This window comes from Bos javanicus, chromosome 4, assembly GCF_032452875.1.
Source record: "Bos javanicus breed banteng chromosome 4, ARS-OSU_banteng_1.0, whole genome shotgun sequence".
Classification (NCBI taxonomy): Eukaryota; Metazoa; Chordata; class Mammalia; order Artiodactyla; family Bovidae; genus Bos; species Bos javanicus.
This window is the reverse complement of record NC_083871.1, coordinates 57,573,670-57,599,708: the sequence shown is the minus strand read 5'-3', so window position 1 is coordinate 57,599,708 and position 26,039 is coordinate 57,573,670. Positions and strand designations below refer to the sequence as shown.

At 36.2% G+C, this 26,039-nt stretch overlaps 1 protein-coding gene and 1 long non-coding RNA gene across 6 annotated transcripts in view; both read right to left on the bottom strand.

Moving 5' to 3' along the window:
• Positions 1-26,039, bottom strand: part of IMMP2L (inner mitochondrial membrane peptidase subunit 2) — a 963,981-nt gene that overhangs the window by 810,314 nt on the left and 127,628 nt on the right. The gene's annotated exons all lie outside the window — the stretch shown is intronic.
• The window catches only part of LOC133246118 (uncharacterized), a 57,359-nt gene extending 31,320 nt beyond the window's left edge, over positions 1-26,039 (bottom strand). Inside the window, exon 1 of the long non-coding RNA XR_009735915.1 lies at positions 1-26,039. This exon is cut by the window's left edge and continues 23,577 nt beyond it. This is a non-coding gene — a long non-coding RNA (uncharacterized LOC133246118).

The window sequence follows — 26,039 nt, the reverse complement described above, 5'->3', positions numbered from 1 at the left end:
AAACCCAGTAAACTGTGTAGAGGGAAAGGGGTATATGGAAGCTCTGTACTTTACGCTCTATTTTTCTGTAAACCTAAAGTTGCTCTTGAAAGTACTGCCTGCTGTTTTTAAAAATATATACAGGTACAATTTATAACTATCACCTAACTTCTGTGTAGTCGACAGTATTCCAAGATGGCCTCCATCTTAGAGGATGCCTGCTCCCTAGGGTAGAGTCTCTGTACTTTCTTCCTCTTGAGTACCGCAGGACTATAAATATGATAGGGTTCATTCTCTGTATTAGATGATATTCTATGACAGAGGTAAGAGGATTTTACAGCTATAATTAAGGTTAAAAACCAGCTGACTTTAAGTCTGTCAAAGGAAGATTATTCTGGGCTAACCAGGGGAGCTCTCAGAAGAGACTTGGCCTTTCCTGAAGGAAGAGCCTCAGAGCCTAGGAGGGATTCTCCTGCTGCCTTTAAGAAAGGGCCTCATACGAGGGGCCTGTAGCAAAACCCTAAGAGGGCCTCTAGAGACGAAGAGCGGTCTCCAGTCAACAGCTAGCCAAAAAAAAAAATCAAGGCCTCAATCAGACAACCCCAAGAAAATGAATTATTCCAACAATAAGACAAATATGCAAGAAGACCCCAAGAGCCCTCAGCCCAGCCAAGACCTTGAACTCAGCCTGTGAGATCCTGAGCACAGAATCCAACTATTCTGAACCTGAACTCTCGATCCACAGAAACTGTAAGATCCGCTGCTCACGTTGTTTTAAGCCACTATGTTTGTGGTAGCTTGTTACTCGGGGATGGAAACTAACACAGTCTGTTACTCACACACTGACAAATCACCAAAGTCAACAAATTAGACTAAAAGAAGTCATTTGAGGTTTCTGTTTATTCTGAAAAATGAGCTAAATTTCACAGTCATAAAAATGTAAATTACCTTATTTTGCATATGGCTGGCATTTGACATTTTGAAAAGCCAAATTACAACGAGCATATATGACACAACCACAGCCTGTTTAAAAAAAAAAAAGTGCACAACCAAGAAAGAATGCAAGAATAAATCCATCAGGAAGCAACTTTTTAAGATGCTACTGAGAATTTTGCAAATGGTTACCAAGTGATAATTTTTTAAAAACATAGACAGGTTGTGCTCCTCTAAAAAATACCAAGAGAAAACAAAAGTTTAAAAAATCTGCAAATAACACATATCGTGAGTCCTGAGTTTCTAAAGAGAGATTTACTATGAGCAACGTTCATGTCTTTCTATGTGCCAGTCTTTAGAAAAGTGAGGCCCAGACTAGTGGAACAAGAGATTAAAAACAAAGAGCCCTTACAACATGATGCAATACATCTTATATCACAGATTCAATATGGTGAAGCTCACCATTTTTTAAAGACATCTATATTCACTGATAGGAAAGGGAATATTAAAAATCTAATATCTGGAGATTTCTTTTGACTTTCCTTTAAAAAAAACTGGAGTATAGCCACTTTACAATATTGTGTTACTGTGTTAGTTTCTGCTATACAACGAAGTGAATCAGTTATATGTACACATATATCCTCTCCCTCTTGAACCTCCCTCTCAAACCCCACCACACACAGTCTAGGTACCACAGAGAACGAAACTGAGCTCCCTGTGATATACAGCAGGTTCCCACTAGCTGTCTGTTTTAGACATGGTAGTGTATACATGTCAATGCCAATCTCTCAATTCATCCCACCTCCCTAACCCCCTACTCCATGTCTACACATCTGTTCTCTCCATCTGCATCTCTATTCCTGCCCTACAAATGACTTTCCTCAATGGTTTCATTTTACTGTTTATTTTCTTATCAAATTATAGTTTAAAATATTAGTCTCATAGATCAAATTTTATTTTTCTTTCAGCTTTATCATTCTATGATTTAGAATAAATTTAGACTATATCAGACTATCTCACTAACATTTAAAAATAATGTTAAGAGAGGTTTATAGAAAATGTTTAGCACAAACAGCATTAAAAAATCAGTGAAGGGGAATGTGACTGAGAGTAAAAAATGAAACACTGGTCATATTTCAATAAGCTAAACCTAAAGAGTATTGACTGACTATAAACAAGAAGGTTCATGGTCAATTAAGGCTTAGAACTGATTAAGAAAAATTACTGGAGTTCCTAGTTTCAATTTTATTTAAAAGCTATTCTACATAGCATTATGAATCAACTCTATTTCAATTTTAAAATTTTTAAAACAGTCTAATTGATGAATGGAAAAACAAAATGTGGTATATTTATACAAGAGAATATTGCTGTTGTTTGTTGTTTAGTCACTCAGTTCTGTTCAGTCGCTCAGTCGTGTCTGACTCTTTGCGACCCCATGAATCGCAGCACGCCAGGCTTCCTTGTCCATCACCAACTCCCGGAGTTCACTTAGACTCACGTCCATCAAGTCGATGATGCCATCCAGCCATCTCATCCGCTGTCGTCCCCTTCTCCTCCTGCCCCCAATCCCTCCCAGCATCAGAGTCTTTTCCAATGAGTCAACTCTTCACCTGAGGTGGCCAAAGTCCTGGAGTTTCAACTTTAGCATCATTCCCTCCAAAGGAATCCCAGGGCTGATCTCCTTCAGAATGGACTGGTTGGATCTCCTTGCAGTTCGAGGGATTCTCAAGAGTCTTCTCCAACACCACAGTTCAAAAGCATCAATTCTTCGGCACTCAGCTTCCTTCACAGTCCAACTCTCACATCCATACATGACCACTGGAAAAACCATAGCCTTGAAAGTCACGCCTAAATCTTTTGCAAACCTATGGACTGTAGCCCACCAGGCTCTTGTGTCCAAGAGATTCTCTGGGCAAGAAATCTAGAGTGGGTTGCCATTTCCTTCTCAAGGGGATCTTCCCAAACCCAGGACTGAACATGCACTTCCTTCACTGGCAGGCAGATTCTCTACCACTGAGTCACAAGGGAAACCTTACAATACAATATTCAAACTTAAAAAGAAATAAAGCCACTGATACAAAGATAAGTCTTGAAAAAATTATATTAAAATGTAAAAGAAGTCAAGAAACAAAAGTCCATGTGCTGTATTATTTCATTTTTATGAAATATTTGGAATACCTGCATCCATTTTGAATACGGGAGATTTCTTCAGTGATGTTGAAAATGTTTTGAAACTAAACAGAGGTAAAACAACATTGTGAATGTCAATGATTATATACTTCAAAGCAGTTAATTTTATATTATTTAAATTTTACCTCAATTAAAAAAGTCAATCCAGGAATGAGCAGAGCACCACAGAAGGCAGGATATTGAATGACTACTGGTGAGACATGGGTTAGAATTCTGGAGAAGACATAGAATCTCCAGAAATGCCTCAATTTTCTTATCTGTTAAATGGGGATACTAATAGTATCTACTATTAGAAGGATCAAATAAGTTAACACATGTAAAGGGCTTAGCACAGCTTTCAATAAATGTTAGCCCCTATTAGTCATCTTTGACTCATCCTACCTACTGCATCCAGTTCATTACCAAGACTTACAGGTTTTATCTTCACAATACCTCTTGCATTGCCTCCACCTTTTTTATTTCCACTGTTGCTTTCCTGTTCAGGCAGGACCTCATTATTTCTGATCTGAAATCCTGCAGTAAACCTCCACATTGACCTCCTCACCCTCAACTTTCTCTCTGGTCCCTTGTGTACACTGAGACCAAAGTAACCCTCAGAACCATGGATCACGGGCCTCTATTGTGCAAACAGCCGGGTGTGCCCTGTCCCACAGAATGAAGCTCCAGGAGCTAAGGCTGTGCAGCCTGTGGCCCCCAGCAGGTCTCCCCACTATATGGCAAGCTTACGCATGAGGTGCTCATCTGAGCAAAACACTGGGTGTGCCCTGCACCGCCTCCTGTGTTCAGCCTGGGCTGCATCTCAGCTCCCTTCCTCTTCTCTCTCCCCTACTCCCTTCCACCCCATCTGAATGTCTCTGCTTGTTAACATCATACCCAATCTTCATGTGTGAGCTTATATGCCACTTCATCGATGAACCAGCCTCCCTCCATCTCAGCAAACAGATTTAATAGCTCATCCTTGAATCCTTGTAGCACTTTCTGAATATTTCTCTAAAGTAATCCCCCTTCCCTCCTGGGGCACAGTCATGTGTAATCCTCCTTTTGTCATTGTGAGCTTGTTCAGGGCCTGGCCCATGTCTTACTTTGTCTCCACTGCAGAAAAAAAAAATAAAATAAAATAAAAAAATTAAAAAGTCAATCCAGTAAATCTAAATATTAATCACAATTATTACATGCAGATGTACAGAAAACATCTATTCCCAATTTCTATCAACACTCAGCTGTTCAAATAAAATTCACCAGCACATGAATAGAAAATTATTAATTATTCCACTTAAATACACACTGAAATTTTATACACAAACCTTGAAAGGTCACCTGTATACTGCATTAATAACTATGAAAATGTTCCATTCTACATGAGGCATATAATGAATAAAATTTGCAAAGTTTCAGAAAATTGTATGTAATGATAAGCCATAGACATGGTTCCTAGAATTCTACTAAGCAATATTCATGTTTCCCCTTTTCTTTGACCAATTTAAATATTCATTAATTACTGTCAAATGCCAAGTCATAGCAAAACAAGATCTAGCCCAAATCTTGGAATCTTGTTTGGAGCACTTGAATTAGCAAACTAATCAGCCAAAAATAATATTAAACACATCAACCAAATATTACACTTGCCCTCTGTCTTTGGAAATGTTCTATTAGGTTTCTAAAGAAAAATATAAAATGCTTCATACAAAAAGGCTTTAACCATTACTTTGAAAACACATTTCAGCCCATAATATTTTAATACTTCTGATTCAAGATAATTTTCCAGCAAGACAATATCCCCATCAGAAGAAACACTTCTTTCAGCTTAAATTTAAATAGATTTTCAAATATAAATCTTGTTTATAATTAGGAGGATTCCCTACTTTGCTCAATAGGCAGTATCATGTAATCAAGAATTCAGGTTACAATGGAGAGTTTATCTCTAAATAAACTAAGTAAAGCTGAATATGATACATCAATACATAGTATCTTTAACAGGGTTACATGAGCACTAATTTTACATAAAATAATAATAAAGATGCTAGACCTATACTATCCAACACAGTACATTAGTCACAAATATCTCCTTAACTTTAAAGTATAAAATTAAAGATTCATTTCTCTGGGGCACTAATCATATTTCAAGTATTCAACAGGTACATATGACTAGTGGCAACCATACTGGATGGCAGATTTCCTTCACCATAGACACAGCACTACAGAATCCACAGAGGTGATTTTACCATAAATTTGCTTCATGAAGCTTAGGCTTCAGGGTTATTTTCTCATGTCAAATGGTGTGAGTCATAGCAGGCACTTTGAGGTTCCAACAAAGAGGAGAGAGAATTGGTGACACATTCAATTTGGGTTTAGTAGGATGTATGTATCTGGTTCTCACTCATTTCCATGTGTAATTAATTATTCCACTATAGGACTACCTTCTAGTAATACCCCTTTTTTACCCATTGCACCAACTACCTGGAGTCATGAAATGAAAGTTTAGAGACAGAGGTCAAGGAGACATATGATGTGTCCCATGGAAACTAGAACTACAGGTAGGTGGTAAGTCGGGGAGGAAGTCTGAAATATACACAGCTAAAAGACAGTCTGGGGTAAATTCTTCCAATCATGATATAGGAAATAGTATAAGCAGATAATTCAGTCTTTAGCCAATGCCTAGTAAATCAGGCATTTTCTTTTATTAGGAATATATTTGATAACTCTTATGTAATTATAAATGCAGCACACATTTCCTTTTTCATTTTTGTAGGACTCTTGAAATAGAATTTCTCAAACTCTCTTTGTACAGCACAAACATGTAGCATAAGCATACCACAGGAAGAGGCAATCAAAGACTACATATCCTATAGGTGTCAATTTTTTAATTTTAGTAGTTTTAAAGTATGATCAGGAATTCAAAAATTTGGCCATCTTTTTAAAAACATGTCATCCATTTTCTTTTCTCATTGTAAGTATTAAACTTGTATACATTAATCTGTAGTTGCAATTTTGCATTTTTTTCTCAAAAAATGTTTAAATTTCAGGTCCGCAACAAAGCCTTCATGCCTCTGAAACTAGGAAATTTTGTCTTGATCTAAGTATTTACCAATTAGCAATATCTACATTTTTGTTTCTTCATTCCAGGAGTCACAGCATTTAATAACTCAGTTACATCACTGTCATTGAATCCCAGGATTTAAAAAGGTCAATTTGAAAAACATGTGTCCCATCCACTCTGGACCTTTTCTGGTATCTCTTCAACTGTTAATACCAAAAAAAAGCAAAAACAGAAACATCATTATATCTCACTGGCATTCAACAAACATCATTTCTGGTAACTAGGTTACACTGAGTTCCTTTAAACTTTGTACTGCTTATACCAGTGAAATTCTTCATACAATTAGAGTTATGGCTATTCAAATGACTAGGACTTTTCTTTTAGTACTCAATATATTGAACCAAATGCTGGCCTGAAAATATCAAATCATTGAAAATAAAAAACAAAAATTTCAATCATCTAATTACCTTTACAAAATGTTCTAAATTGTACCAATATTAGTAAAACCACCTTTATATATTATGAAAAAGCACTTGCAGTATAAATTAAAAAATGCCCAACAGCTAAATGCCATTTATGCAAATATTCCCTAGGTTACATGTTATTTATCTTTCATTTCGTACCCTTTACACTTCATTAAGCCATACTTCAAATAACCTAAGTTCTAATTATTGCATTGCAAAGATTCACAACCTGAAATCACATCAAATAAATTGTAAATCAAACTTCTCAAAGCCATAGCCATAGGTGGAAATCAAATGAAATGCCTAATATCAAATAAATGGCTAGTTTAAATGCATTACATTTATACAATTGCCTAGGCACATTTATTTCAAAGTGTTTTTGTTGCTGTCTCCACGGCTGTAGAATAAAAATTAGAGAATATGTTAAAACATTAGAACACTTCTTAAACTAAGAGGAATGGGAGGAAAGAGAAAAGTTAGCCCTCTTAACAAAAAAAAAAAAAAAAAATCTTCTATAATCCTAAAGACAAAAGATGGTGGTGTCCAGAGGCGGGAAATTTGGAAAACTCAGCAGTGGCCATAGGACTGGAAAAGGTCAGTTTTCATTCCAATCCCTAAGAGAGGCAATGCCAAAGAATGATCAAACTACCGCACAATTGCACTCATCTCACATGCTAGTAAAGTAATGCTCAAAATTCTCCAAGCCAGGCTTCAACAATACATGAACTATGAACTTCCAGATGTTCAAGCTGGTTTTAGAAAAGGCAGAGGAACCAGAGATTGCCAACATCTGCTGGATCATCGAAAAAGCAAGAGAGTTCCAGAAAAACATCTATTTCTGCTTTATTGACTGTGCCAGAGCCTTTGACTGTGTGGATCACAATCAACTGTGGAAAATTCTGAAAGAGATGGGAATACCAGACCACCTGACCTGCCTCCTGAGAAGTCTGTATGCAGGTCAGGAAGCAACAGTTAGAACTGGACATGGAACAACAGACTGGTTCCAAATAGGAAAAGCAGTACATCAAGGTTGTATATTGTCACCCTGTTTATTTAACTTAAATGCAGAGTACATCATGAGAAACGTTGGGCTGGATGAAGCGCAAGCTGGAATCAAGATTGCCGGGAGAAATATCAATAACCTCAGATATGCAGATGACACCACCCTTTCGGCAGAAAGTGAAGAAGAACTAAAGAGCCTCTTGATGAAAGTGAAGAGGAGAGTGAAAAAGTTGGCTTAAAGCTCAACATTCAGAAAACAGAGATCATGGCATCCAGTCCTATCACTTCATAGCAAATAGATGGGGAAACAGTGTCAGACTATTTTGGGGCGCTCCAAAATCACTGCAGATGGTGACTGCAGCCATGAAATTAAAAGATGCTTACTCCTTGGGAGGAAAGTTATAACAAACCTAGACAGCATACTAAAAAGCAGAGACATTCTTTTGCCATCAAAGGTCCATCTAGCCAAGGCTATGGTTTTTCCAGTAGTCATGTATGGATGTGAGAGTTGGACTATAAAGAAGGCTGAGCACCAAAGAATTGATGCCTTTGAACTGTGGTGTTGGAGAAGACTCTTGAGAGCCCCTTGGACGGCAAGGAGATCCGACCAGTCCATCCTAGGGGAGATCAGTCCTGGGTGTTCATTGGAAAGACTGATGTTTGAAGCGAAACTCCAGTACTTTGGCCACCTGATGCAAAGACCTGACTCATTTGAAAGGACTCTGATGCTGGGAAAGATTGAATGCAGGAGGAGAAGGGGACGACAGAGGTTGAGATGGTTGGATGGCATCACCGACTCAGTGGACATGACTTTGAGTAAACTCTGGGAGTTGGTGATGGACAGGGAGGCCTGGCATGCTGTAGTCCATGGGGTCGCAAAGAGTTGGACACGACTGAGCAACTGAATGGAACGGAACTGAACTGAGAGGCCACAGGGAGGGAAGTATGAGGAGTCACTGAGTTACTATTTAACAAGTACAGACTTTCAGTGTGGAAAAGATGAAAAATTCTGGAGATGGATGTGGGTGACGGTGGTACAACAAACAGAATACATTTAAGGTACTGAAAATGGTTAAAATAATACATTCTATGTTATGCATATTTTCCTACAATAAAAATAGTTCTAAAGTAATTACACTTCAATTTTTATATACACATATTTTTTCTTCTCTGAGATACAGCCTAAATTGGAAAGTACTTCATTGAAAGTAATAGCAACTAAGCACCTAAGTTGTCCCAGGTCATAGCTAATAAAATGGAGAAAATTAGTTTCCTGACTTCTAGCTCCATGAACTTTGTTCTCTAATACTATGCAAATTGAGAGATTACAGAAGAAATTCCTGACTTCCGTGACCAAGAACAGTTCTTTTAAAACCAATAAAAAACTACCTGTAGAAGCAGAGACACAAGTGAATCTTTATTAAAGTAAGAGAGCACTAAATATACAGATGACTGCACTGAGCATGAAGAGTTGATGGGTAGGGCAGGTGTCAATGATAAACCAGGTCCAGTGTTTCAGTTGTGATAAGAAAAGAATTATGTCCACACCACAAATACCGAATCAACTTAGATCACGTATACCACCCTGTTTCATTTTCTACAAAAACTATTGAAAAACTTTAAGAGGCATGATTGCTTTTAAAGTGAGCTCTGACTCATTAGAATTTAATGTTCACAAATCTAAGTACTAGTTTTAGAATCTGATTTACATTAAGATACTTTCTACTCACAGTATCTCCAGAATCTTATACAATGTTATATAGTCAGTGCACAATAAATACATTTTTAAGTAGCAGGAAGGGAAGGAGAAAGGGAAGGAGAGAAATAAGGAAGAGAGAAAAGGTAGGTGGGGTGGGGGTTGGGTGGTGTACATTCTAACAAACCATCAGCTAATATTCAGGCTTTATGCAAAAGAGAGGTTAGAGACTAGAAATAGTGATAAATTGAAGATCGGTTCCCAAACTATGTTCTACTATTTTATAGATTTTAATGGTGATTTCTTTTTCTATTGGCTAAAGTTCAGAATTTAAACATATTAGTGATGGATACAAAGTACATGATTAATTCATTATACCTGCACAACCCTATATGATGTATAACTACACTATTAAAACTATATTTTTAAATACAAAGACTCTTAATACAAAGTGATTTTATACATTCCAAAATATTTTTCTCCATTATACAATTAAAACTTTGTATTTGCATCAATGTTTTATAATAGATTATTTTAAAAGCCCAGTATTTTTAGCTAGCTCAATCACAAAAGCAAAATACTTGAAACAAATGCCATATTTCGACTTTACAACCTTTGTAAAGATATGCGTTTATTTGGGTCATAGAATTATGTCACTCTTGCTGACAACCAGGCAAAAATCTGTCAAGTGACTTTCAGGTTTATATGGTCCAATACCATTATAAGCAATTACAAGATTTAATGGCCGCTACCTGTGTGTCCTTCTGGCATTGCCCTAAATTCGTGTCATAAGTCATCTCATGAAGTCGTTTTAGCTTTCCTTCATCAACTGCCCTCTCAGGTTTTACAGCTGTCATTCTTAAGATCATTTCACACAACAATCTGTCGCCTTCCTATGTTTTCCAGTTAAACATTTACATACGTTGACTCCTTAAAGATGTCATGTTTTGGCAAAACTTACCAAGGAACAGAAAAAAAATCAGAAAAATTGTTTGCCATGAGGTGTGATGGTAAAAGCTGACTGGGAATGGACATGAGGGAACTTTCTGAGGTGATGGTAATGTTATCTTGATAGAAGTTTGTGTTAACAGGTACAAGCATCTGTCAAAATTAGCAAACGTTCACTTAAGACTACGCATGTCCATCGTACTTCAATTTACCTCAAGAAGAAAAAAAAAATGGAAACTATTACTGAATTCTAGATGATGATATGCATGCTAAAGCATTTACCTTTAAATGTATCATAAGATAGATGGAATAGAGGGATGAATAGAGGGACAAACAAATGGACCAGATACTTCACAAATTGATACTTGACAGATAATTGACAAATGTTTGCCCCCCCAGTGGATCAGCAGTAAAGAATCCACCTGCATTGCACGAGACACAGGTTTGATCCCAGGGTCAGGAAGATCCTTTGGAAGGAAACGGCAACCCACCCAGGTATGCTTGGGGACATAGAACCTTGGCGGGCTGCAGTCCCTGGAGTCAGACACAACTGAGCAACTAAACAATGACAACAACAATTGCTAAAATGAGTGGTAGGTAAACTGGTATTCACCAAATTTCTTTCAACTTCCTTATGTATAAAAACTTCCATAATAAAATGTTTTAAAATTCAGAATGTCATTATTCATAACCCTTTTTACTTTAAAACTCACTGGGTAAAGAAAGAGGAATCAGCAAGTGTTCCCAGAGACAATGAACTATGATGGTAGTTGCTCATTTACTTGAATGCTTCAGATATTTATATAAATTGATCTGAATAGCTAAACCCGGCTAAAAATTTTGTTAAATTAATTAAAAGTATAACGTATTCACCCATTCTTTCATTCATTCTGCAAATACTTGTCAATCACCTTCTATGTACTAGATGTCGCCAAGTCCTAAAGAAGGAAGACAACTTAACTGTAATACATCATCATTTTTACTATTTCAGGAATATGGCTGGAAGGACATTTTCTGGACCATGAAGGATAAGCGAAATTTTTCCAGATAGAGGAAGTTGATTCTAAACTATAGGAAAATGTGTACATAAGCATATAATACAAAAACTATTTTATAGCAAAAAGTAACACATTTATGGTAGTTGCTTCTTAAATATATCAAGATATTTAAAATAAATAAATATATATATATATATATATATATATAAAAGACTCTTCTTTTACTATCTAATATACTTCTATTGAAAAACTCTTCAATCTTTTCAGTCTCCAATAGAATCTAGGCATCTCTTGTTACCATTCAACCCAAGCTGCAAATAATGAATTTTAAATAATTGAAAGTATGTTGCTGTTTAGTTGCTAAGTCAGGTCTCACTCTTTTTTATGACCTCATGGACTGTAGCCCGCCAGGCTCCTGTGTCCACGGGATTTCTCAGACAAGAATACTGGAGTGGGTAGCCATCTCCTTTTCCAGGGGATTTTCCTGACCCAGGGATCAAATTTCCTGCTTGGCAGGCAGATTCTTTCACTGAGCCACTTGGGAAACCTAACTGAAAGTATATCACATCTGATTTTATTACTTCATAGGGATTTTTTTTTCCATTACAAATTTTACCTGGAACTCACTACATGAAACACTTGCTCTAAAGTCTTAAAATTCCAAGAGTATATATTCTGAAATCAGAAAGGTTTCCTAGACCAGGCAGCAAATGAAAATGTTAACTATCTCACACAGCAACTTGGCCCACTATAAAATGCACAAAGGACAAACATCAAAGTACTGTCTAGATTGTATATAATCTACTTAGGCATTTTAAATATTTTAAACCTTTTTTAAGGCAAATGGATAGTCACATTACCTTTAAAGAGCACTCTGCCTCTCTAACCAACTCTAACAAAATTCTAGCATATGTGGGTTTACTTCAATGTATCATATCTACAAAATGTAGGTATCACTAAAATACTCACATGTTTAAGGAGAATTAAATGATATTTTGTTTAGAAATAAATGCAGTTAGTGCTTACTGCTCAGTAAATAGCAATTAATAATAAAAAAATGTTTATCCATACATACTCATGCAATTCCACAGGCACTTTTTAATCTGGGTCATGAACTAGAGTAAATGTAAACCAGAATTCATTATATCTTTTAGGTTTAGCTACAAAGTCCCAATTCTCAGTTTTACTGCATTACTGACCACTTCAGAGTCATAATAGTTTTTCATTTGCTCCCTTTCAGATCCAAACTCCTTACTTCACTGCTCACCCAAGACTGGCACTCTTTACAGAGTTCACTAGCAAAGACCTTAAAATTCTTTTATCATTTATCCGTTAGTGGCCGAGAATAGAAATATCACTGGACCTTCACCTCAAATAATCCTCTAAAAAAATACTGAGTGACTGAGTTGGGCCAGAAGTTCAGACTCAAGATGCTTTATAATTTGTTTCAAACCATTTTCTATAGGTTCCTTCAAATGATCCCCGGGCTGAATGAGATATTTTTGTTCTTAGGGAAAAAGTTAGGTAGGAAAAGTAATATGGAGAGTTCTTAAGACTGAACACTGCATTATTAAAGGAGAGGCAGAATATTCAGAGAGTCTAAAGAAAAGAGATATCTAGGATGAAAAAAATGAAACAGAAAGCCTGATTTCATCCTTTAGTACATATAATAATGACTCACACTATTTAATAAAAAAACTACATTGTCACTTGGAGACAGAAAAAGATCTTTTCTATTGATGAGCTTATTAATCTCCATGCTTTATTTCCACTAAGAAAAAAATAATCTTCATATTTACCATTAAATTACAAATCTACCCCAACATATCAAATATTTCAAAACAGTTAAATTTTCCTTCATACCCTAAGAGCAAAGACAGAACCTAAGGCTTAGTTGTATTAGGCAAGTCCATAACATTGACATTTTCTTCTCATGAAATATGTTTAATTTAAGATATAGGAATGAATCTTTTTTGCTAGAATATTATATTTACTTAAAACCTAAATGCTATCAAAGCTGACTTGTATTTTTTCATCTTTCATGATATGCTCTTGACACAAGTGTTGGCTATGAGGATCCACTCTGCCTGCACTCCTCATTGGCTAAGACTCTGCAGCAGGTTGTACACATGTGAACACACTGCTTTTTCTCATGTGCAGTATGCTGAGAGTGACTCTTTCTTCCCTGATCTTATATTTCAGTCTTAATGAAAATGATAGGGCAATGAGGACCTTATTTAGCAAATAAGTTAGTTTGCCTTCCTTGTCTACATAAAAAAAAAAATAGATGCTTAATTTCTTATCTAGGTGAGAAAGACATGGGCAGTAGAAAAATGAATACTGAAAATAAACATCAAAAAGAAATAAGGTTTCAACAGTAATTTTTTAAAGTAGTAAGGACTAGGAGGAAAACAATTTAATATGAAAATTTTTCATGTGTAAAATTACTGAGGTGAATCCCTACAGTCCTAAAAATACCTTCACAAAATGATTCATATGTGAAATAAACAAATAACTTCAAAAAGAAACTTTTGGTAAAAGGAGTAAAATCTTCATTTAAAACATTTTAAAAACTACTCTGATAGAGTACCTTTCTGAAGAAATGGTCAGATGCCTAGTGATTTTATTTTTACCCAAGAAAATCCTATTCTGCTTTACTAACAATGTATTTTAAAACTAGAGCAGAACAAAAGGTTCAAAGGAATACTTGCCAAAGGAGAAAAAAGAGATGACAGTACACCAAGCCAAGCTAAAATGACTATCTGTACAACTTTCCCAAAGTAATAAATGCTTAAAATTGCAGCATTATACAAAAACAAATATGTGTATATTCTCCACTTGAACAGCTTTGTAGTTGCCATGAATCATCCTTCCATTTTCTGTATTTAGAAAGCAGTCTAGTTCCTGATTTAAGAAGAAAGAAAAGAAAGGAAAAGCAGAAAATAAAGTGTTCCAACAACAACAAAAAAAGCACCTGATAAAACATGGATAGATGGGTGGGTGAATGAACAGATGCTGAAGAATGACAGGTGATTAAATAAATAAGCTGCCTTTTACCCAAGGTGTGGGGTGAGGTGGGGTGGGAGTGGTGGGAACAACATCTTGCTTTCTTCCTTTCACTTAAAACTTGTGTAAGTTCTTAAACTGGAGGTTGTCAATGTACTTCAAGAGGGGATTTATGAATCTCCAGGAACTAGGATGGATGGGGATGCATGCTGATATGAGTATACACGTGAACTGAGGTGGAGAGGTGAATGTGTGTAGACATCCACTCATGCATGTATTTCTGAATTAGATTAAGAGCTTCTAAAAGGAATAGTGACCTAGAAGAAGACTAAGGGCCACAAGTTTAGATTGTTTTGCTTGTTTAATTAAATGGTAGGGCAATACTAGGTAGTCTTCTTTAAGCTGGGGAGCCATACTAAGAATTTCAAGCAAACAAAGACTCAAACTCAGGGCTCTCATTAACTAGAGTTGTTAGCTACCCTAAAAGGTGGGAAATAGTATTGTTTAACATAAAAAGCACTTTTTAAAATATGAAATTAAAAGCCTAAATGGGTAAAAACTCATTTTTAATGTTCTCGGAACTTACTTTTAATGAAACTGAAGTTAGGACACAAAAGCTCTCAGGTGTCAGTACTGAGTTCTCTATGCAGGGAAAATTCTCCACAGTGTGGCCTGAACACACACACACACACACACACAGAACCATCTCTCTAGTTATTAGAGTATATACCAAAGGTCCCTTCTTCTGTCTCCAGAAACATATTAACCCACTCTTTCTTAAAAGTCTACTTCATCAGAGTCTTTCATCTGTCACCAAAAGCAGCAAGACCTGAGTGAAGAGGCTGGCAAGGCAGCCTGAACAAGCAAAGTTTCCCTGCACAGACTAGGCAGGTCTGGTGTTCACAGATGGTGCAGGCATGGGTCCTGAATTGACAGCAGCAGGATACTGTCTACCCAATAGAAAATAAAGCCACTGAAAGTCAGCCAAAAACAAAAATAATTTTTTTTTAATTCCTGATTTCATATTTATCAAGCCTTTCACAATAGTCAAGAAGAATTAAGAATTTAAAGTCTCATCTAACTTAACTCCAACCCAGATGAAACAGTGTTTCTTAAATTGAAACTTCTTCCACTAAATTTTGCCTTTCAATAGCAACAGAACTTTAGGGAAATGATACCTTCTCAGGGATCTTTTCCAGCTTTTCACAAACATTTATCATGGTGGCAAACAATTTCATAAGTTTCTTTACTGGACATGTCAGCTCACACTTTGAGAAATGCAGACTGAAGAATCAAATTCACAGCAGGAGAGGGAAACATGGAAAGCACGCAGGACCAGAATTACATCAGAAGGCTTAGGGGTTTAGCTTTAAAACTAGATGGATGACAGGGCCCCATTTTGGTACCCCAGGCTACGGGGGCCCTCACTTCACTACGCGGTACTCTTTGGTCCCATTCCCTGAGGGTGAGGCCTTTCCCTTGGTGTCTGTCACCGCTCTGGGCTCTCCCATGCATTCAAACTGAGGTGCCTGCTCACCCCAGGAATGGGGGGCAGAGGAAGGGGAGAGCTAGGGAGAGAACTCTGGGGTTTGTACCAGGGCTTCGGGATTAAGTTTTTCATTCACTAAGAAAGGAATTGGGAACACAATGGCTGTGGGGGCAGGGAGTTTGGGGAAACTGGTTGGAGGGAAGGTGAAGTTCAGTGATGCTCTTGACTTTAATTCCCACATCACTCATCACTTTGTTCTTAAACAAAGAAGCCTGGGGCCTAGAAAAAAAAAAATAAATAATATAAAACTAGATGGATGGATGAGAATTCCTAAACATGAATGGTCATAATACATCTGGCTTTAAGTAGCTATTGCCACATGTATACAAAGCAAACAAAAGACAACACACTATACACTTAAGTCACTCTACTTCCTGTCTGGCTTTATCTCATATGTAAAAAGCCCTGTTTGAGGTCCAAATTAGAACATTTTAATTGGGTAAAAAAAAGGTAAATTTTGAGAATATATAATAAGGTCAGGATATTGGAAATTAATACAATGAAAAAACATTTAATATTTTCACAGTATCTGCAATATGCTTCCTGAATAACCTAAATGACATATATCTGAAAACTACTGCTATTTTATGTAAAAATAACACACACCAAAATATTGTTCTTCCTTTCATTCCTGGTAGGAAGAAGTTTTTAGGCTTCCCTGATGGTTCAGTTGGTAAAGAACCTGCCTGCAATGTAGGAGACCTGGGTTCGATTCCTGGGTCAGGAAGATCCCATGGAGAAGGAAATAGCAACCCACTCCACTAATCTTGCCTAGGAAATCCCAAGGACAGAGGAGCCCAGCGGGCTACAGTCCATGGGGTCGCAAGAGTCGGACACAACTTAGCAACTAAACCACAGGCAGAAGTTTTTAAAGCATGTAAATATACATGTTTTTAGGGAAAGTTAGATATCAAGCTTGCCTTTTACCTTGTTTAATTTTTTAGGGAAAGTTAGATATCAAGCTTGCCTTTTACCTTAATTTTTTTCTTAATCTGGGTTTATAACAGATCTATAATTCTAGAGAGTATCTGTTGCTACTAGCTTATAGAACAGATAAGTAATTGAAGATAAAATTCTTGTACTTTACACCCAATTTTCTTAATTTAGCAGACACTCCATCCTCAAACCAAAAGCCTTACTTAAGCAAGCCAAATATAATGAACTTTCTTTTGGCCGCATGGTGTTGCATAGCATACGGGATCTTAGTTTCTGGACCACACTTCAAACCTGTGCCCCTGCACTGGAAGTGTGGAATCTTAACCCCTGGACTTTGTTTTAAAGAATCTAAGGAGGGTAACAAAGTATTTTCCTGGATGCTGTATGCAAAAACTAAGAATATTTACCAGCTCATGAATATTTTTATTTTCTTTTTTACTCCAGGAAGTGAACAAACAATACACACTATTAAATTTAATTATTACTGTGCCCTATTTTATGTTGAGGACAAAAAATGCTCGATCTCAGTAATAGTTTCTACAAGTGCAGCACTCCTATGGTATGTGGCCAGAATTTATAGTGCTTCTGTTAGATAATAAAACCCAGATAAGTAAAAGAAGAAATGCAATTCATGACAAGGTAACATCCATCAGTAATGCACTTAAGACCTTCAAGATTTCACTGGTCGATGAGAAAGGAAAGTGCTATACACTCACAAGCAAGCTGTTTGGCTACCGGATCTCCAGTTCTCATAGAGCATTTTACTTATTAGTTTTATTAATCTGTAAACCCATTATTGGCAAAGACCATAGAATCCTAACACCCATCCACCCAGAAGTGGCCAGAGAAACAATGCTCAGGCTGCAAACAACCAAGGTTCTCTCTAGTCTGTTTAATCTTCAAAGATTTTTTAAGTCTGATAGCTGGGTGGTAAGTCCATAAAATGTCATCAAACAAATAAAGAGGACAGGAGATCCATAAAAGCATGGTAGAACTGAACTGAAGAGTGTAAGAGAAACAAATGACCTGCACAGTTGAGGATTAGCTGAAGAACTATCTACTTTTATCTTTTTTTGTTAATTAGAAAGTTTTCAGAGGATCCCAAAGACAGAAATTAAGACATGAGAAGATAAATTAATCAGTTAAACTTTAACATTGCTTTTTGAAAAATATAACTGGTGGCAAGCTTTGAATACCCACTTGAGTAAATCGTTGCCTCCATCAGACTTTATCAAAACTATACCAAATACTTTAGTTCTAAACTTTGTTCTACAAAGTATAGTTTCTCTTTCAAATGTTTTTGCTTTGTTTTTTCTAGTTAAAACCTTCCTAGAATGGCTAATCATAATTTCTTACAACCATAAAATGAAAACCTCCTTAAATTATATGTAAAAAAAATGTTTACTTTTTAAAATTTTTTTAAATTTATTTATGTTAATTGGAGGCTAATTACTTTATAATATTGTAGTGGGTTTTGCCATACGTTGACATGAATTGCACTCTTTTGGCAACAAAGAAATTAATACTTAGAAATTCACATTTGGATAACATCCCTTAAGATACTCAACATGCAGAAAAAAATCTGTAAGCCACAAAATGTCTATCACAGAAATACTTATAACAGTGAAATTCCAGTAATAATTTTTAAAATTATAAAAAAAAGAATGAGTATATAAATTACCACATACCTACTTTATCTTCTATTTTGAAGCTATTTAAAATAACTGACATAATATCCAAGTAGCAACATGGAAACACTTTGTGAAAAACAAAAGAGAGATAGAAAGTAGGCTGGGAAAAAATACAGTATTTCCTAAAAAATGAACATTTTTAAGCAAACAATGTTAAGAACACAAAAGCTAAACTGCTCATAACATTTCATAGACATTAGAAAAGTTAAATAAAGATTCATTTTTAACTGAAGACTAAGTTATCTTCCGAGTCTTTTCTTTTCAAGTTTAGATATACATATCACTGAACACTTAAAAAAAAAATTTCTTATTATATAAAAACAAAGTTACTCAAATTTTTTTAAACTCTGTTTTATACTTGGAATCTTGTCACTGAGTTAAACTCAAAGAATTTGACATTATATAGTTATTCTTTATTTATGAAAACCAGCCAAAATAAATCTTTTAAAAAATACATCCACTGCTAAAACAGTTTGAAAAAATCCAGAGTGAAACAAAGAACTGTGTCAGACTCAGTATCCTTAGCAACAGAAATACAAAAATGACAATCTTAAAAGATGTATATAAAATAATTTTAACTGTGCCACTTAAAGGTTTTTGCATTGTTTTCTCATTATATTATTTCTTTCTGACCACCTAATCTAAAGTAGCTATCAGGCCACTATCACATCACACTTTTTTGTATAGCCCTTATTTTTATCTGATGTACTCGACAGAAGTATCTACTAGTTTACTATCGCAGTTCAGTTCAATTCAGTCGCTCAGTCATGTCTGACTCTTTGTGACCTCATGGACTGCAGCACACCAGGCCTCCCTGTTCATCACCAGCTCCCTTTACCCAAACCCATGTCCATTGAGTCAGTGATGCCATCCAACCATCTCATCCCCTGTCGTCCCCTTCTCTTCCTGCTCTCAATCTGTCCTACCATCAGGGTCTTTTCAAATGAGTCAAGCTCTTTGCATCAGGTGGCCAAAGTATTGGAGTTTCAGCTTCAGCATCAGTCCTTCCAATGAATACAGGACTGATCTCCTTTAGGATGGACTGGTTGGATCTCCTGGCATACAAAAATATAGACCTCGAGAATAAAATAGTATTTTCCATCTATTCACCCCCAGAGTTGCAGAATACAGACTTGTAAGCTCTATATACATCTCTATAGTTAAGCAATGCACAACCTATAAAACTGAATATGACTTGCTTATAAACGATTATATACATGTCATAAAGCACCACAATCTTAACAATGTCATTGTCTTTCATGATGCAACACTCTCAGCGTGCATACCAGAAAAAACCTGTTCCTCAAAGTTTAACTCCTAAATTTTCTTTAATATATTATTTCACATTAGCATGTATGAATTTGTTTGTTAGGCCATGAAATTTATAAAAGCAAAATATTCCTGAGGCAGAAACCAATCCACAAGATTGGTGAACCAATGCCTTCACCTATTAAAGGTTCATCCATAATGAGCGATGAGAGCACTACATTTTTTAAAGTATCTCTCAATCAAAAATACTCAGTTTCTTACTACTGGGTACATCTCAATTTTAAAATGACCTCCAGGTAGTTTTAAAGAATACTGCTTATACATGCATACATATATACATACACACACACACATACACCATAATCTAATCCATTTAAACTGTAAACACAGAAGGGATTTTTAACATTAAAAATCATAGAACCAGTTACAGAACTACTAAGACTAAGTAATCCTAAATCATTATTTTATTTGAGAGTCCCTTACTGCTTCCAAACATGGTTCTTTTTATAATAATGTCTGGAAATAACCTGGAAAACAAAAACTCCAATTTTAATCAAAGGTAAAGGCTAGAACTATTTCCTGGGAAACCTAGTTAAAGGTAAACAACCTCTCCTTTACTAGACTGTTCTATTCACACAAAACTGTTTGGCTAGAAGAAATGATAATGGAGTATAAAACCTTTGTCTTCTGGGTTGCTGTTTACAATCTGGATGAAGCTGATAGCCAAAAGAAAGCATACAAAGGCCAATGTGAAAAGAATGTGTAGGCTTGGTCACTCATCTTCCTAGAAGACATGCTAATCAGTAAGACCATCAGCTACTAAATAATAACTTTCTCATCTCCCTACACACATAAAATATAAATTACAACCCTTATAACCCACTTGGAAAATATAAACTAAATTCAATATTTTTTTTTAAATGTGTCTACTATGTGCTAGGCAACAATAGGATAACATATGACTAGAAAACACTATCTGCCCCCAGAGGAGCTTCACATTCATATGACAGCATGATTTGGCAACAAAGAAGCAATGGACACAGATTCAAATCAAGGTGGGGTCCAGCTATTAGAAGCAGCCTGGAGATGCACTGACCCAGGACAGACTCATCTCAAAACATGCACCCCAGTATCTACTCCTTTTCTAGAATTGCTTCCCTCTGGAGCTTATTTCCTTACCTAGCTATTCCACCTAGATACTCCACAGCTAATGCTCTCATCTCTGTTTTTCAGAAATGGTTCTTCCCAATCATCCTTCCAATCTCTACTCTACCACCCAGGGTCCTCATCTCAGGCACTCTGTCTGCCTCAATTATTCTCAAACCTCCTCAGAACTGCACTCCCAGACTTGATGACCTGGAGAGAACAAACTTATGTCTGCACATTATGTCAGAGAAAGTCAAGTACACAGCTACCTAGAACACAAGGCAGGGTGAAAATGCATGAGAGCTCTGCAGGTACTGTGATCTGAGCCGGTCATCACAGGAAAGTCCAAAGATGCACAGATAAGTGTTTACTGGAGAGTAGAGATTCCCTTCTGGGAGCCACCTACCATGTTCCACAAATCAGTCCCAAGATAGTCTGACTGCACTTTTTCTACAGGAAGTTTTATCAGAAACTATTTCAAGTTTTCACATTTTCAAAATTGGTTTCAATCACTGGAAGTAGCTTTAGAGACATACATTTGAGAACTTCATCATTTGCAGTTGACTGATTTTCTAGACTTTCCAAATGCTGGATTTTACCCCTTTAATGACCCTCTGCTCCCAATATAAACTTTCATCAAAGCCAGGATATTGGACGAAATAATCCTGAAACCAGGTGTCAGATTAAAGAGGGACACAAGGATGTCTCTAGCTTTCAGTAAAGGCCTGTGCTAATGAGAAGGCCCAGGTGTTCATTGAAATGTATGTGGAGCTACCTCAAAAGATTGCCAGCTACCAACCAAAAAAATCTGGTACAAATAAAGTAGGACTAGATGCAATTAATGAGGCAAAAAACACTGCAATGCTGAATGTAAATATTAACAAAATTTTCTAAAGTTACATGTGAGGAGGTTCCTTGTAAATCATAGGAAGAAAAGTGTTTTTAACCTTAAAGTTTCCCGTATAATTAGCTGCTGCTACCCAAGCAAGTCCTTTGAATCCAAAAACCAAACTGAGCTGGCTTGGTCCTAGTTATAATTACCATTTAAATACAACAGAACAAAAGCCTCTATGTTGACAAGAATATCAAAGGGGAACACAACACAAAATCTAGAATGTCTCAATTACACAACTGCTTTAGAAATACTGAGGGTTGTTCACTCCACTTTTTTTTTTCCCCAGAATATCCAACAAAACTTTTAAATCAGTCAATTAAAATACATACATATAATAACATAGTTTCGGGGGGTTTTTTAAGATGGAGACTTCAAGATTATCTCATGAATCCTCTTCCTTTTAAAAGTGAGAAAATGAAGCCTAGAAAAGGTAAGTCACATAATACCACACAATATATTAAACAAAAAATTCCTGTGCCCCATGACACAGCCCTTTCTTCAAATACAACAGAGTGAGTTATTTTGTGAGTCTATCCAAGCACTAGGCTACCTTCAGAACAGTATTATGACCACAGTCACAAGAGGAAACCCGAGAGGACTGGTAAAGAACAAAAGCATGACGCTCTTAATGGCATCAACTTAATCCCCAGGAAACCGGAAGTGTCTTGGCTCACCTAAGTGCACAGAATTCAAATGTGTATCAAGGCCCCTCTGAACAGTTCTCAGTATGCAGACATCTTAGAGTGCTGCTTTACATTCCAAGTCCAAGCTTCAGACAACAGAATTCTCCTCAAAATATCTAAGTGGGATTTCACAGTCTACTTTTTCAAATGCTCTGACAAAACATTGAAAAGGCTGAAATTATAAAATCTCAAAAGCTATTCTGTTGAATTCAAATGTGTTCAGCTACTACCCATTTTCCCTCCATTTTTTAAATACGTGGATCACTGTAAACATTCTAAAACTTACTGTATTTTCAACTCTTTCTACAGAGGTACAATGGAAAGAAATGGGGATGTGGTAGAAGGGGAGTAATTTGATTTTCTATCCATTATATCACACATATAATTTAAATGCATTATATGTGTGAAAATTTAACTGTAAAGAATATTGTATATATATCTTGACAGTATCCAATTTTGAAAAACAAAAATGTTTAAACAGAATTTCAAATTACTTCTCTATAAATCATACAACATTAAATGTATAGCCTTAGTTAACATGAAAGTAATTTTTAAATGCAGTAGTTTTATTAAAAAAAAAAAAAAAAAAAAACAGTTCCCTTATCCTTTGGAAGAAATAAGCTTGTTATTTACTTCTCTGTTTCCCTATTATCAGACTCATGAATTTGTTTTTCTACATTGCTTTGTCTTAGTCACATAAGACATTTTTTCTTAAACTCTGAGTTGTTATGACAACAATCTTTAAGACTAACTTTCTTTAAGCCCAGAGCTTATGATTACACAACAAAACAACTCATCTTGCTCAAGGGTATATTCTTCCTTAAGCTCTATACTAACAATTATATAACAAGTATCTTGCTCAAGGAAAAGTTTCTCCATCTTAACAGGAACTTTCTGACTAATCTGATTATCTTATATGGGAGTGGGTCTGGGTGAGACCTTTCTATTGTTAGTTCTAATCTTGGACTGTAGCCTACCAGGCTCCTCCATCCATAGGATTTTCCAGGCAAGAGTGCTGGAGTGGGTTACTATTTCCTTCTCCATTAAAGTATATAAGGCCTTGATAAGACTAGAGTAGGACACCCCTTCTGATATCTCTGTCAGAAGCTTTCTCTGTCCCTTTTTGTGCTTAATCGCAGTCATGTCCCACTGTTTGGGACCCCACAGACTGCAGCCCTCCAGCCCTCTTGTCCCTTTTTATACTTTAATAAAATGCTGCTACACAGAAACCTTTAAGTGATCAAGCCTGGTCTCTGGTCCCGAAGCTAAGTCTTTGGAGATGACAAATCTGACATGGTTCACTGTAAGCTATCACTTTCTCTTATGTTTTAACACAATCTGCATGTTTATATATCTATTAATAAACACACACACACATTTCTATTGTAGCTCAGCTAATCCACTGGCAAACGTGTGTAAGCACACACACACACACACACACACACACACACACACACACACACACCAGTTTAAACTGTTGTAGGCTTCTGAGGAACAACACCATAGAAGGTTATGGTGAATAAAAAGAAGCACAATTTGAAGACTGAGAATAATTTAAAGTACAAATAGAGAATAGGAATTCAAGTGCACTCAAGATATGAGCATTTTCAAATACTTTTTAAAGCTCAAATTAGAAGATCCTTTTTGTGGAATGCTGAAAGGGTTAAGGTTGGAAAACAGGATTAACTGAAGAAAAGGGAGGGACAAAAAAACAAAGTAGGAAAAAAAGGAGGATATAGTATTAAAGGATGAAATCTTATCAAACAGACCAACTGCACAAAGGCCACAAATTAATAGAGCTTAATCAGTGACTGAAACACCTTATTAGCAAGACAAAATGCCCAAATGCTACTTAGTCAAGAAATAAATCCTTCATTTCTTCTGGACATAGCACACATAGCATAAGAAATCAATAAATACTTTATTAAAAGGAAGGCTCAAGCAGAACATAAGATAAAATGTATAGGTCATTGGAAATATAAAACTAATAGTGTCTTTCCACACAGACTTAAAACAATTTAAATCACTAATAGAATAATTGGCAGTGGAACTGAGTTAGAGAGATACTTCTAGGAGATACTAGACCATTCATGTTATTCACAGGGAGGATCTCTAATCCTTTTGTTCACTGACCTATCCCAAGTACCTAGAGCAGTGCCTGAAACATAATAGGCACTCAAAAAAAAAAAAAAAAAGGAAGAGACTATCACTTTGCCTGAGGCTCTATCTATACCAAATCTCCCATCTGAGATTGCACTAACTAAATACATTCTGGTTACTTAATTTGCATTTGACTTTTCTCACTCTATTGTCATTATAACAATTGGAAGTGTTCTCTGTACAGATCAGCTTTTATTAAAGCTTTAAGGGTACTTCTTTGCTGATTTCATTTTATGGCCTTAAGAAATGGAAGCATCTAATCCTTTAGCTTTATGCCTTTATGTTTACTTTATGCCTCCTCCCCACCTTTACAACAGATTTACTCCCCTGAGTTTTCCTTGATCAACAAAGTCCCTCAACAACCTCCAAGAACACCAATTAACATAAAAAAAGATAGTAATGATTAAATTAAATACCTATGGAGGACCCAAATCTAATATGACCAGTATCCTTATAAGAAGAGGAAATCTGAAAAGAGTCTTGTGCACAGAGGAGAGATCATGTGAAGACACAAGAGGTCAACCATCTACAAGGCAAGGAGAGAGCCCTCAAAAGAAACCAACATTTGCTAACACTTGCATCTCAGACTTCTAGCCTCTAGAACTGTGAGAAAATGTCTGTTGTTTAAGATCAAGAAAAAAAAAAGTTCCTTAGTAAAAGATTCATAGACATTCATAGAATCTATTTAACTTACAAATGGATGTTGTAACATGTATTACTGTAAAAGTATTCAAATTAAGTTGTAGCTTTATTTGATGTCAACTTTAGCCTTAAATTAAGTACATATAGAGGTTAATGTCACCTACAGGACCAGATGAAACAAAGAGATGACCATTTCTATTAATATGGACTCTACAATCTGTCCTTGAATCAGTGAGGGACAAGAAAAAAGACTGGAGGGGAGCTGCCACTAATGCACAGGGTGATTTTGAGCAGTGCAGGTATTAACTGACTGGCTACCAGCTATCTCTTACCAAAGTCTCAAACTAACTAACCTAAACCACTTCCACAAAGTTAAGCCCAATCATTCCTGTTCTTTCAGTTGTGGAAAGGAAAAAACTCCTTAAAATAACATCAGATCAGATCAGTCGCTCAGTCGTGTCCGACTCTTTGCGACCCCATGAATCGCAGCATGCCAGGCCTCCCTGTCCATCACCAGCTCCCGGAGTTCACTGAGACTCGCGTTCATCGAGTCAGTGATGCCATCCAGCCATCTCATCCTCTGTCGTCCCCTTCTCCTCCTGCCCCCAATCCCTCCCAGCATCAGAGTCTTTTCCAATGAGTAAAATAACATGCAATTTACAAATGATTAGTACACAGAAGGCACTCAAATATTTGCTAAATTAATGAGTACCTCCCTATGGTTTGGGAAATTCAGCCCAAATTGAATGCCAAATTTTTTTTAGGTAAAGGGTTATGTCTCAAAAATGTGTATTATCAACATTTTAGCAGATGAA